The following is a 14,798-nucleotide window of genomic DNA, read 5'->3' on the forward strand; positions in this document are numbered from 1 at the left end:
AAGCTTCCTAGCCCAGCCCCTGCGAGCGCTTTGGCCGACTTTCCGCTGCCCCTCACCGCCCTCCCGCCCCACTCAGGAGTTCCTCGCTCCAAGGATTTACTCAGGAGTGACTAAGTGCACGTAGTTCACAAAGTAACATCAGAAAACGTCCACGTTTTCCCTGGTCCATCAGAACATCGGCTGCCTCCCCTCAGCTGTCTGCAGCCTGCCCTGCCCCTAGGTGCTTGAGAGATGCGTTTTCAAATAACACGTTGAGATTCAAGTGAATACTCAAATCTAGTGAGTCGGGAGCACATTTCTTTCCCGAATAAAATAGTAACGGTAAGTATGACTTCATCAAACTTTTGCTTCAGTTGTGTCTCTAGGCAAGTATGTATGTGCATACACTGTCAAGTTGTAAAATTTTTTCTTACTGTAGGTCAAAGTCTAGAGGTTTTTCTCATTTGAATGTATATATTGATCACCTGGGAATCTTGTTAAAAGAAAACGCAGATTCTAATTCAGTAGGTCTAGGAGGCAGGCTGAGATTCTGCTTTTCTAATGAGCACCTGGATAGAGCCTCCTACTTTGCACCGCCTCTTCCTGAGGCTGAGTGAGTAACTAAATGATCACCTATCACGAAGCCATAATGGTGGGAAATGTAATTTTCAGAATGTATAGAGTATAGCAGAAACTGTAAAATTAAAAGGGGCTTGGGAGTCACCTGAATGCTTGTGCTTTTATTCCCTTAATACAGGTCAAGAAAGAGAATACTTAGCCTCTCACGTGCAAAAGGAGTAATATGGCAGCGGGACAGTATAAACTTTCCAATTTCCTTTCTTGCTAGGGCAACCAGATTTGCCCAAGACATTCCTCATGTACTTGTTTTATAGTTTAACTATTAATAGAACCCCCTTTCTCTTTCAGATATGTCCTGATTGGATAATAAACTATGTGATCAACGTACTTCCAACTCTCAAAGATATGATTCTGTACAGCCCTCTGGTCAGATCTTCCAGCGACTCATTTAATGAATTCCTTTACCTAAGAGGAAGATTGCAGAGGCCAGGGTTTGTGCCACGGTCTCCAGGGAATAAAGGTAAATAGCCTTCCCCCAAAGCCAACTCCCAGATCTTCCCTGTGATTCTAAGAGTTCATTCGCTTCATCCTGGAATTTTAACTCTTGCTCCACCTAACACCCAAGCTGCCTCTGCTTGTTTTGACACTTCCCAGCTCTCATGTTGAAGATACAGAAAGCACAGTGAAATCAGGAGGGCTAGACATCTTCTTTCCCACCAATTAATTGCCTTGCCAAGGCTGGTGTGACTTTGGCAATGGAGGAAGATTGAGTTCCAGATCTTCTCCCTATTGCCTCTTCTGCCACCAGCCCATGCCACGGCCATCCCTTGCGTAGGAGTCTCCCACCAGTCACACTCAGCCACGGCCATTCTGGGCTCTTTCACTCAGTTTCTCAAACCAGAGCTGAATACAAAACTGGTTATACCAACCCTCTGATTAAAATCATTTAATGGCTTCCCACTGCTCTTGAGATAAAGAGAAGATAAAAACCAGATACTTGAACGTGTCTTCAAGCCTCCACCTCTGCTCTAAACGTTCCTTTGGCTTCTCCTTGCTTGTTGAAAGCCTTCTCCAAATTCCGTGAATGTGCCTCTGTATCCCTCCTACTCTTTATGCGCAGAGCCTTCCCCAGTATGGACTTCCTTCCTCTGTCCTTTTTTTCTTCACCCGGCCAACTTCTGGTCTTGGTGGATTGAATCATAACTTCTTTGATGGGCAAACTTTCCCTGACCGCCATGAGTAGATCTTTTATTATAGGTTCTTGTGGCACCATATGCCGTTCTTTTAAAGCACTTACTACAGCTGTCCCTTTATAATTCTTTGTGTCATTCTTTAGTTTCTATTCCTATTCTCCACTCAACTCCAAATTTCTTGAGGGCAGGTATGATATGTCTTTCCCTCCACTTACTATTGTGTTCCTAAGCATCTAACACATAATCGATGTTTGATAAATATATGTGGGATGAATAAATGAATCAAGCAATAAAGATTTAGAAGAAAATTTAGAAGGAAATTGATCGTTCTAGTTACTTCATAACTCTGGAGAAGAGATTGTTACCTAATAGTTTGAGATATAAACAGACTACATTTTAGCCGAGAATGATGTCACCATTACTTCCTTTTCTTAAGAATGGAGAAGTATGTGGGTTTCTTTCTTTTTTGTTGTTGTTGTTTTTTCTTACATTTGCCCAAGTTCCTGTGGATCGCATACATGTACTTTCTTTCTTCTCAAAACGCAATGTGGCAAATAAATGTCCAAAAGATTCCAAAGGCTTTCTTTTCCATAATTTTCACAAAGACAGATGCTTTACATTGTTGGAGGCTAGGTATTTGAATCCATGGGAGGATATTTAACTGGTGTTCTTTGTCATCATAAATCATTTACATTGATTTTGATTTTCTTTGCCCTTAACATTTCTGATTTAATCTTCAATCTCCTGTGAAATTGAGAAGAATCAGAACTCAGCATTGGCAAGTGCAAACTAGTCTTTTGAAAATCATCATAATAAAAATAATAGAGATGTAAACTCATGTATATGGCAATTTGATAATTTTAAAAATTCATCAGACTGGGTGCAGTGGCCCACACCTGCAATCCCAGTATTTTGGGAGGCCTAGACGGGAGGATCACTTGAGCCCAGGAGTTTGAGACCAGCCTGGGCAACATAGTGAGACTTCATCTTTACTAAAAATAAATTTAAAAATTAACCAGGCATGTTGGCGTGTATCTGCAGGGCCAGCTACTCAGGAGGCTGAGGTGGGAGGATCACTTGAGTCCAGGAGATCAAGGCCACAGTAAGCCATGATTGTGCCACTGCACTTCAGCCTAGAAGACAGAGTGAGACCCTGTCTCAAAAACAAAACAAAAAAAAAGAAAAAAAAAGTGTCGTGATGCCCTTCCTTTTGAAATTCTTATTGAAAGGAATGTCTGATACCCTCAATCAAGACATTGTTTTCCCACATAAGGCTTTAGTGTAATATTTTGTGCATTCATATCAGCAGTTAATATATACGTGTAAAAAACTGGGCCATTTGCAAATGGGAACAAAAGAATAATAGCCTGATTCAGGGTTTAAAAAACAAGGAAGATAATTTTTAAGCCCTTAAAGAGTTGAAAAACAGTAAATATCAATTTGAACAGAAATTTTAAAAGCTGACAATCTTTATTTTACCAGTTTTACAAACTCTGCACGCACTTGTGCGTGCGCGCACACGCACACACGCACATAGTTGAACTGAATCAAAGTGTGGTTTATTTAAACCTTGCATCTCTCAGTTGTGATGAGGGAAGAACTTCCTGCTTCCCTGAGCTTTTTGTCATGTAGCTGTTGAGGTTACTGTCAGCTAGAGCAGTCAACAGGGAGATTCCTCTCCTTATAAATTAACCAGTCTCATTCTCAGCTCTTATCTCTTGACCAATTTTCTTTTTATTGTGAAGCAAACCAGTAAGCACTGAGACTGTTGTTAGTTTGTTAGGGTCATACACCTCTGTGGGTCATCCAGGATGCTGGGTCATCCAGGATGCTACCTCCTCCAGGAAGTATTCGTGATGCTTCGTCTACTATGCTCACTCCTTTCCCAGGGATAACCCAGGGAGCATTTAGTTTATTCAGCCATTTTTTTTAAATGTTTGCCCCATTCTAACATGGAATGCCTTATTGTTATTTATTTATTGGAATGCTTCCATACCAATTGTAAATTTTTTGAAAGCACAAAATATTCCTTTTTCAACATAGAACCACACTCTGTGCTCTACAGAGAATAGTCAGTGTGTGTTTCTTGTCTTCAATAGAGAGAAAAATAATATCAGTTTTCCTAATCCATTGCCTTGTTTGCAGTTCTTCACAGATATTAATATAACTTGCAATTATGTCACATGTGTACAGAAAGCATTAATAGTATGTTTTGGAAAAATAGCTTTTTGAAAATTACAAGGGTAATATATGTTAATTGTGGGTAGGAAATATAGATTTTTTTTTAAGGCAGAAGTTAAAAGGATTCTTAACCCTATTTTCCAAAGATAATCCTCGTTAAATTTTGGAGCATGTCATTGCAGTACTATTCTAATCTTTCCCTTTACAAATGAAGAATTTGAGGATTAAAGGGATTAAGTATTTGGCAAAGATCTCATAGCTAGTAAAAGAACAGAGCCCAGATTTGAACTTAGTCCTGTCTGGCTCCAGACTTGTTCCACTCTCCAAAACAAGTTGATCCGATGGTTCATCTTCGCCACCTGACCAGTGAAGGATTTCAGGAAATGCCACCCCAGAATAGGCTGCTTTGGTATACTGATTATTTTCAGTGGAAGGCACTTAAAGAACAGCAAATGCAGGGAGGACGAGAGACATGTGGAACCGATGTGAACCAACCTCCTGATTGAATCTAAGCCAGACCTCCATCAGCCAATCTCAACCCTACCTCTAGCCCATCCATAGGAGTCTGAGTAAGAATAAGTCAATGCTGTTTAAATCACTAAATCTGGGTTGGTTTGCTATCCAGAAGTTTTGAGGCAATAGCTAAGAGATATAAGGGATGTAAAGGGTAAGGAATCATAGAAATGCAAGGTTAAATAATTTTCAGGTGGTAAAACTACAAAGTTTCTCGCAGACAAGAACTACCATGAGGTTTATCATGGGGGCTGAAGATAAGGAAGGCAGTGGGACTGCAATTTAGACTTTTAGGGTTATCTACAAATTAAATTATACATACAGTTAAAGAGTATGACCAACATCCTTCCTTGTTTACTTAAAGTCCACTCTCTCTCCCATCTTGCCATTAGTTCACTAATTTTGTTTAGGATTTGGAAACAGCTCCTCTTAAGGAAAAGGCCCATCCTTGTCTAAGGGTGGGTGTATGATCCAGTTCTGGTCAGTGAGCTGCAAGAAAAAGTGATGGGGGCTCATGGGAAATTTCTTTCTACCTGTCCAAAAAGAAGTGCCTAAGGAAAAGGACTCTGTCCCTTACCCCCACCTGTTTCCTACCTTTGAACATAATTGGAAGAGTATAAAACAGTCTGAGATGCTCCAATCACCTGTCAACAATGAGAAGAAGGCCAAGAGCATCAGCGAAGAACCACTGAATCAATACCAGCAACTACCTCAATGCAGACATTATTTGAGTATGGTGGATAATCTGTAAAGATGGCCACCATCTCCTCTTTGTTTCACTGTACTCACACATTGTTCTGCACAATAAGAGGTGGAATGGAGTCTGTTTTCCCTTTCCTTGAATCTGTGCTGGCTTTGTAACTTGCTTTCAGCAGTAGAACATAGTGGAAGTGATACTGACCATTAGTGCCAATTCTGGGACTGGCCTCAAAAAGAGACTTCCTCTCTCAGAAACCAGTTTTGCCAGATGCAGTGGAGTGCACCTGTAGTCCCAGCCATTCGGGAGACTAGGGAGTCCCAACCATTAGGGAGCTATTAAGCAGGAGGATTGCTTGAGCCCAGGAATTCGAGTCAAGCCTCAGCAACATAGTGAGACCCTGTATATAAAATAAATAAATAAATAAATAAATAAACAAAATGCAATTTAAAAAATATAATCAGTTACCACATAAGAAATTTGAATACCCAGAATCCATCATGCCCCGTGGAAACCCAAGCTAGCCATTTGAGAGGCCACGTGGAGAAATGGCCAACTACCCACCATTCTAGCCCTCCTACCTGAGGCACCAGAAATGTGAGTGAAGAAGACATCTTGGATTTTTCTAGCCCCAGCAAATACCAGGGAGAGGAGAACTAGCAAGATGATCCCCACTTTGCAGAACTATGAGAAATAATTGATACTGCATAAACTGTTAGTTCCAGCCCAAATCATTTCTAATACAGAGAAATCCACTGATGAAATTGAAAGAGGAAAACATTTCAGTTACCATAAGCTGTTAACCTGTGTACCAAATACACAGGCACATCAACTATAAATTGAGAATTGCATGGTTTCTTTTAGTTATCTTGTGAATTGCACAATTATGCATATTTCTATATTGTATATGTTTAAAGTGATTCCATGTTACAGACACATAAATGTAAAACATTTCCTGATTTTTATTTTAGCATTTATTTATTTTTACTCACCAAGAAGGAATCTCAACACCCAAGAGTGGCCCAGCATAACTTTTGGGGTCTGAGAGGCCCTGTTTTTCATTTCAGAACGGGGATAATAAAAAGACATTGAAGGAGATTTTGATCATGGGAGGGAGATGATAATGGATAATCAGATAAGATTTTTAAGTCAATGATTAGAAAGTCTGGAAAATGTATCCAAGGGCATAAGACAGTCAGGAAAACAAGTGTGAAATAACCAAAGCGTAAACCAAAGTCATGACCGTGAGACTAGAGGGAAGTCAATAGATTAAAAAGGTAATACGGAGCTCAGTCTGGTAGGAATGCCTACCTGAGTTGACATGGCGTGACACAGAAATTCTAGCAGGAGACAGCTCTCAAAGCAACCTACACTTAACATAATAATTATAGACAACATGTGTTGTCCGGCACATTTATCTCTACATGCCATCCACCATTCAGAGTGTTTGTATGAATAAATGACTTTAGTCGTCAAAACAATCCTATGAGGTAGATAGTGTCATACATAATCAGTTTATAGGTGAGGAAAAAACCAGAGAGAGGTTAAGAGATGGCAGAGTCAGAATTCTGACTGAACACACCTGGCTGCAGAACCCAGGCTCTAAGCCACTCTGTCATCTGCTGCCATGACACCAACCACCTCTCAGTCTCCCCTGCTAGGCTGTGATTTCCTGAGGCAGGGACCATGTCTTTAGCATCTTTAGCTTCTTATGCCTGATCCATATGTTTTGCTCAATGAATACCAGTGAATAAGAAAATGCTTCAATGACTAAACTCTATCATTTGTAATATTTAAGAACTGGGACTTTGAAAGTTGTGAGTTTTGGCCCCACAATGCCTAACCGCCAAATAAGGGTCATAATGCTCATCACAGAATTTAGACACCTGCACAAAACTTCTTAAAATGCTGAAATATGCTTTGTGAAATTGAAAATGGCACAAGCAGATGAAGACAGATTTCATTTCCAGAGAGAGAATTTATATCCTTGATAGTTACGTTAATAAATTTCATCATGGCAAAACATTCATTTCAAATTCTTAATTTTTAAAAAAGGAATATTACAACAAACAGTTTCAATCTTTCTGTCTAACTCAATATGTGCTTCCTTAAAAATACTGGATGACACTCCCATTTGGACATTACATTCCAAGTGCCACAGTCATTCAGTTTAATAGTTACTAAAAAACTATGCCACAAACCTTGGAAGTCAGACACTTCATCAAACATAATTAATTCCTTTAATTACAACAAATTGTTTTAATTATTCATTTCTCAGAAGTACAAAGCCACTTACAAATATAGGTTAATTGACTTAAAAAAAAATTTACCTTAAGGTGGATTTATTTAGTTGCTATCAGAAAAAAGATTATAATAACAGTTTTAAGAGTTACATTTAATGGGTATGTACTTCAAATTCATGACACTATACATCTTAAAACATATACAATGAGTGCATATTAATTATATTCAACAAATACTTCAGATTTACTGGAAATTTTATACTGTAATCAAAAATAAATATTTCAAAGATGTGGTAGCATTTGGAAAAGTCTTCTCAAAAGTCTGCACCCCTGGAAAGCTTCTGCAATTGCTTCAGCCAATCCTTTTCTTCTTTTAACTTCAGAAACTTTGTTAATTCACATAATGGAGGTCAGAAATAAATTTTCATTGTTGACATGATTTGTGCAAAAAATATATAGACTGGCTTACAGGATTGTACCGGCACGCCTCCTGTGGCATGAATAGGGCATACAATCTTATATCCTTTGGAGTAAACTAGGCCTAAGCATCCAGTCCTGTCTTATGCCATTTTTGTAATAGTCTGACATTTGATCTCAGACTAACTGTATCCTACTGCTCAACGTTTTTCACATTTTTCCTAAGTGGTGATTTCCTGCAAAATACTGTCACAGCATGCTGAAGGATCAAGAGCAAAGTCTTCACTTAGTTTACAGAAAAGGTCCATGCAGGCTTAGCAATAAAAATTTGTACCTGTAGAAAATTCAATCTGAGATTTATTATTATTGTTAAACATTACCTGGGTATCAAGGATGTGGGGAGACCTTGAGTTCTTACCCATTTCTAACTCCTCCCATCTACGAAAGCTAACTAAATATTTATCAATGACAAATTGACTTTGGTCAATTCACAACAGCTCTCGAAATGCAGAAACTTTAGCTTAATGGCTAAGAAAGATCACAAATACCATTTGGTAACAAAACACTTATGCTTTAGTGTATCAGAGGTTAGGAATGCACAGTGTGATAGGTGCTCTTGCATAATCATTTGTGCAAGTCTCAAGAGGTTTTTAATTATTAACCCACAGAATCATTTGAACAACCTGTGATACTTTTGCCTTCAGGCATTTCAAAGGGTTGCCTCCTTCCTGAATCTGACAATGGACTCATTGGTTATTGCTTAGAATTGCCATGACGAATGCCTGTCTCCAACTTATAATAAAACTGAATCATCTGTTCCTCACTTAGTCATTCCTCACCTAAAGACTATCAGAATGCTCCCAGTTCTTTAGGATTGCAGAGAAAATAGTTCAGAGAGGTTGCCTTGATATTTATCATCATTATTTCGCCTCCACATGTAAAACCCCTAAAAGACAGTTAAAACATTGAACTATGTTTGTAACACTTAATGTTTTATTTGACTAATTTTATAGATAGCTTTTATTACACTCTACTTTTTTTTCCTCAGCCATCTGCTCCAATAAAACATATTTTTTCTTTATGGGGAGCACCCATGTTCCCTAGGACATTTTTCTCTAAGTAGAGAAAACTAGATCACAATTTTACCATAGAATTGTTATGTGTTTTCATATCAATCCTTTACATAAATATCTTACAAAAGGTAACAATTCTATACATAAAATTCTACTCCTGGTGAAGTATACAATCTCTGGCTAGACCTAGAAAATAATATTGGTATAGTGTTCTCCAATTCACAAAGAAGCTCTGCGTATGTGATCTTACTACACATAAAAACTATATGATGTGAAAAAAAACATATGATATGAAAATTATTAATATATAATTATTATTATGTTATCAACATATTACAGATGAAGACATTGATATTCAAAGACATTAGTGACTTGTCCAAAGCCACCTAGCTAGTAAATGCCAAAATACAAATTGTCTGTTCTTTCCTCTATTCCTCATAGCTTTCTTAACCTTTCTTTTCTGTTGTCCTGTATGTCAAACTCTATGCTAGTCTTTTACGTCTGTCCCCAGCTCAGGGTACACTGGTGTGCTTAAGTCCATTTGCAAAATCATTTGCTTCCTATCCAGAAATATCAATATCGAAGCAATATCATTTGCTTCCTATCCAGAAAGGGTCCAGAAGTGCTCTGGAGCCAGAGTGCCCTGAGTGCATGGCTCTAGCTTCTCTAGCTTGGTGATCATCAGTTAGCAGATGATATCTACACATACAGAGGAGCCCAGTGGAGCTGCCTGGTCAGGCGAATCATCCCTGGGGGGAGTGGGGATGAGGATGGCGTCTTGTAGTATAACCACTGCTCTTGGCACACTCCATCATGCCCCTGTGGTTGTTCTCTATTCATTCAAGGCCTCAGAGCCTCTTGGTTCCGAGAGCCACACTTGAACCAGGAAACTGCCTTTCAGAATGTGATTCTCTGCTCTCTTCTTATAAATGTGGCTTCTCTCTTCCCTACATACAGGCCTACAACGTGCTTTTTTTTCCAAAACAGAAGATCCTAACCTAGGATTCATGGAATTAACTCAAATGAAGTGCAAATTGTTATATGTATCTACATAAGTATGTTTTTCAAACTAGAAGATTTTAGCTTTTATCCTATTCTCAAAGGGGCCTGGGGTCAAAAAAAAAATTTGCCAATAATATTTAGAGTGAGTGATAGATCTAGAAACCAAACTCAGGCCATTGCACCCTAGAGTGGTTATTCTGACTTCTTTCTTGATTTTTCACTTTCTAAGTGAGTAACCCTGAGCAATTTACTCAACATTCCTGAGTCCAATTTATTTTTGATAGTCATGCCAGACTTTCATTTCCATGAAGATGGCATAGGAACATTTTTCCTCTTCCTGTTGGTAAGTACAATAAAATCCCAGACATGATGTATTAGGCAAATGGAAGAAGACTACAAAGGGAGGAAAGATAAAGACAAGCCAGTTTGGGATGCCTGGACCGAGGGAAAGCACATGGCAGTAATTGTCGTGGGCTTCCTGTTTGCTTCACATATCTCAGACATGAAGCTGAAGAAGCCAGAAACCTATAAACACAAGAGGCAAGAGAAAATAACATTTAAGCTCCAACAAAAGCTTCTTCTCTCTAGCCAAAACATTAGGAAAAAGGCAACCTATCAAGACAGAAACATTTTACGCAATACGTTCTCCAACAAAATATACTATGTGAAATACTGTGGCCTCACACAGATATATATCAGTAAAAGATGTATGAAGAGCCTAGGTTTCTACCCTTGTGAGTCTGTAATGAGGACCCCTAACACTTCTACTAGGGTAGCATCAAGGAAGGCCAAGTTAGAAGGAAGGATTTTCATCCCTACTGGCTAGTAATGACATGCCCACTCTGCTTCCCTTTGTTTTCATGGTGCCAGTGGAGACCACATGAGCAGCTTGGACCACATCCAGCAGTAACGAGGTGTCTCTATCCTTCCTCGCTGTGGTGGTATCAGAAGAGACCTATTGGAAATTCAGGACTCTCACTATTGCCTAGAGTAATGAAGCCACTACCACATCCGTGGAGACCACACGGGGAGCTGGAACTCCAACCTGTACCCGGAAATAGTGAGATGCTCCTCTCCTCCCTGCCTCTATGACACAGGTGTTATTGGATGTCAAGGGGGGAACCCAGACTTCTTCTGGCAGTAACGAGGTAGTAACTAAGAGCAGTAAAAAAGTGGTGCCTCCCATCTCACTGAAGCAGTGTCAAAATTATTAAAACAAATGGTTTATAATAAATCATAAATCATGTAACATGATGCAAAAATATCCAGGTTTCAATGGAATATGATTCATCATACCATGAACCAGGAACGACTCAAACTTAATGAAAAAAGATAGTCAATAAATTTCAACACCAAGAAACAGAAATGTTAAAATTATCTGCTAAAAATGTTAAAGCACCTATGATAAAAATGTTTGAACAAGCAATTAGGAACAATGCCAGGAACAAAATTACAACCTCAACCAAGAAATAGAAAATCTCAGCAAAGAAATAGAAAGTATAAAAAATAAAGCCATGGACATTTAGAATGAAAAATATAATAACTGAAATAAGGATATCATTTGATGGAATAAAAAACAGATTGGAGAGGAATGAGGAAAGAATTGATGAACTGGAAGACAGAACAATAGAAATTGTTCAATCTGAGCAAAAAAAGAGAAATAGGCAGGAAAAATAAAAAGAGCAGATCCTTAGGGATCTGTGAGACTATAACAATATATCTAGTACTTATGACACCAGAGTCTTGAAAGGAGAGAAAGAGGGAGGAACCGCAAACATACTTGAAGAAATGATGGCTGAAAACTCCCCACTTTTGGAAAAGACATAAACTTATAGATTCAAGAGGCTGAACAAAGCCTGAAAATAATAAGGCTAAATAAATTGATGTCAGGATATATGATCATTAAAATGTTGAAAGCCTACAACCAAAAAAAAAAAAATGTTGAAGCAGCCAGAGTAAAACGTCTTACTTATAGATGAAAAATAAGGATGATAGCAGATTTATCTTCCAAAACTATGAAGGTAAAAAGGAAGTGGCATAATATAGTCAGGCACTGAAAGAAAAAAAAATTAAACCCAGAATTTTATATTTAATAAAAATATCCTTTAGGAAAAAAAAGGAAATCAAGTCATTCACAGATGAAGTACGATTAAGAGAATGTGTTGCCTAAAGACTTATCCTTAAAAATGTTTTTTTAAACAGAAAGAATGATAAAAGAAACTTGGAAATCAGAAAGGGAAAAAGTACAATACAAAGAGTAAAAATGTGAGTGAACACAATAAATTTTCCTTCTCCTTCAGAGTTTTCTAAATCATATTATATAACACGGTCTGATGGGGCTCTAAATGTATGTAGAGGAAATATTTAAGACAATGATTGCAATGAAGGGTTAAAGACAAAAAGACAGGTGATGGTTCTATATGTCATTCAAATTGATAAAATAGTGGCACCAGGAGACTGCAATAAGTTATGTATATATCCAGTAAAACCACCAATAAGCTGTACAAAGAAAGGCACTCAAAATACTATAGGCCAGGCAAAATATAATTTTTGGAAAAAATGTTTGAGTGAGGGAGAAAAATGTAAACAGAGAACTAAGAGCCAGAAGAAATAGGAAAACAGAAGTAGACTTAAGTATTATTTCAGAAAAATGAAGATGTGTATTCCCACACACACACACAAAATGGACAAGAATGTTTATAGCAGATAAATTCTAATAGCCTCAAACTTGAAATAACACAAATGTTGTTCAACTAGTGAATGATTAAACAAACTGTGATACATCTATGCCATGGGAATAGTACTCAGCAATAAAAGAAAATGAATTACTGATACATGCAGCCTGATACCAGCAGCCTGGATAAATATCCAGAGAAATATGCCAACAAAATAAAGCTGATTGCAAAAACTTTCATGCTATATGCTTCTGTTTATAATACTCTTGAAATTACAAAAATATAAAAATGGAGAATAGATTAGTCGTTGTCAAGAGTTAAGGAAGGAGCAAAGCAGTAGGGAGCAGGTGTGACTATGAAGAGGCAACATGAGGAAGCTTATGGTAACAGGCATGTTCTGTATCTTGACTGTGTGGATAGCATTATCTTGGTTGTGATATGACACTGCATATTTTGCAATGTTATCACTGAAGGAAAACTCAGTTGGGGTACACGGAATCTCTCTGCATTATTTCTTATAACTATATGTGAATCTACAAATATCTCAAAATAAAAGTTTAATTTAAAAATCGTGCCTGTCAATGTTTTCTTGAAAATCAAATGTGATCATACCTATGAAAACTTTTTATAACTTGTAAAGTATGGATGCGTATTAAGTTACATATATATATATATATGTACATGTATATAACAAAAGTTTTATATATGTGTGTGTATATAACATTAAACTTTTTAAACAGGTGTTTGAATCTGGTATTTCATCAGTTAATTGCACTCAATGCATTTTCAAGCATTTGTTTGTCAGGTTCTCCAACGTCTATGGAAAGAGAAATAGTTAATGAGGATGCAGGCCTGATTCTAATTATAATGAGAGGTAGATAAAAACACTCCTGGGTTAACACATGTAATGTGGCCTTTGTGTTTGAGGATGTTGCTGCCAACAAGATAGTTAACTATTAATGATGTGGCTGTGAATGGATTCCAAAACTGGCCTCAAAAGTGATGGCTGGAGATCACTGGCCAACTATCACAAAAATTACATAAGAGAAGGCTTATCAATGATTCAACTTAGTCCCAAGGACACAGTAGGCATACAACAAATATTTGTTGACTGAATGAATGATATACACTAAATAAGTGGTAGCAGTTTGCACTACAATTAAATCTGCACTAGAATGTCCTGCAGACACCTCTGATTTATCATGTTCCTCCCAGGACTGGCACCTCTGCCTCTGCAATCAAACCAGACACTTCTCTGGCATTCATTTCTTAACAAATGACACCAACATCTACCAACACTAGTTCCATTATGCCAGAAAGCTTGAGGTCTTTCTAGACTCCTCTTCTATACCCGATGATGTCAAACTGGAAATTGAGTACTTAGCATCTCCTTAATTGTCTATCTTCCCCACTCACTAATTCTGGCTTCCTTCTTTTGTCATTTCTCAACTGGGAAATTTCACACTGCCTCTGTCTCCAATGGTCAGAGTGACTCATCTTGTGGAAAGCTTCCCTGATCAGATGAAATATTTTTAAGACAACATTAATAACCATTGATTGAGCTCTTGCATTACTATACACTATGCTAAGATCCTTCCACACACTACCTGTGAGGGTGGTTTAGGAGGACGTATTTTGGTTACCTTCCCAAGTGAATCAAATTGTAGTGCAAACTGCTACCACTTATTTAGGGTATGTCATTCATTTAGTCAACGAATATTTGTTGTATACCTACTGTGTGCTTGGGACTAATAGTGAGTAGATGGGAGAGGTGGATTCTGACAGAATTTTGTCTCTCTCTTTTTTTTTTTTTTTTTTTTGAGACAGAGTTTCGCTCTTGTTACTCAGTCTGGAGTGCAATGGCGCGATCTCGGCTCACCGCAACCTCCGCCTCCTGGGTTCAAGCAATTCTCCTGCCTCAGCCTCCTGAGTAGCTGGGATTACAGGCACCCAGCTAATTTTTTGTATTTTTAGTAGAGACGGGGTTTCACCATGTTGACCAGGATGGTCTTGATCCCTTGACCTCGTGATCCACCCGCCTCGGCCTCCCAAAGTGCTGGGATTACAGGCGTGAGCCACCGCGCCGGCCCAATTTTGTCGCTCTTAACAAGAGATGCATAACTTCCTTTTTTTCTTTTCAAAAATATACTTTATTGCTTAGAACAGTTATAGATTTATAGAAAAATGAAAAGACAGTACAAAGAGTTCCCATATACCCCCCCCACCCACTGTCCCCTATAATTAAC

The 14,798-nt window shown here is 38.1% G+C and overlaps 1 long non-coding RNA gene across 1 annotated transcript; it reads left to right on the plus strand.

Annotated features, from left to right (window-relative positions):
- Window positions 1-118: 118 nt before the first annotated feature.
- LOC105705625 (uncharacterized) lies at window positions 119-13,293 on the plus strand. The gene is made up of 3 exons (XR_001104713.3): window positions 119-321; window positions 907-1,078; window positions 10,748-13,293. It is a non-coding gene; the product is annotated as an uncharacterized LOC105705625 (long non-coding RNA).
- Window positions 13,294-14,798: the final 1,505 nt, after the last annotated feature.

This window comes from Aotus nancymaae, unplaced genomic scaffold (assembly GCF_030222135.1).
Source record: "Aotus nancymaae isolate 86718 unplaced genomic scaffold, 86718_ANA_hifiasm-v0.15.2.pri h1tg000019l, whole genome shotgun sequence".
NCBI classification, from domain to species: Eukaryota; Metazoa; Chordata; class Mammalia; order Primates; family Aotidae; genus Aotus; species Aotus nancymaae.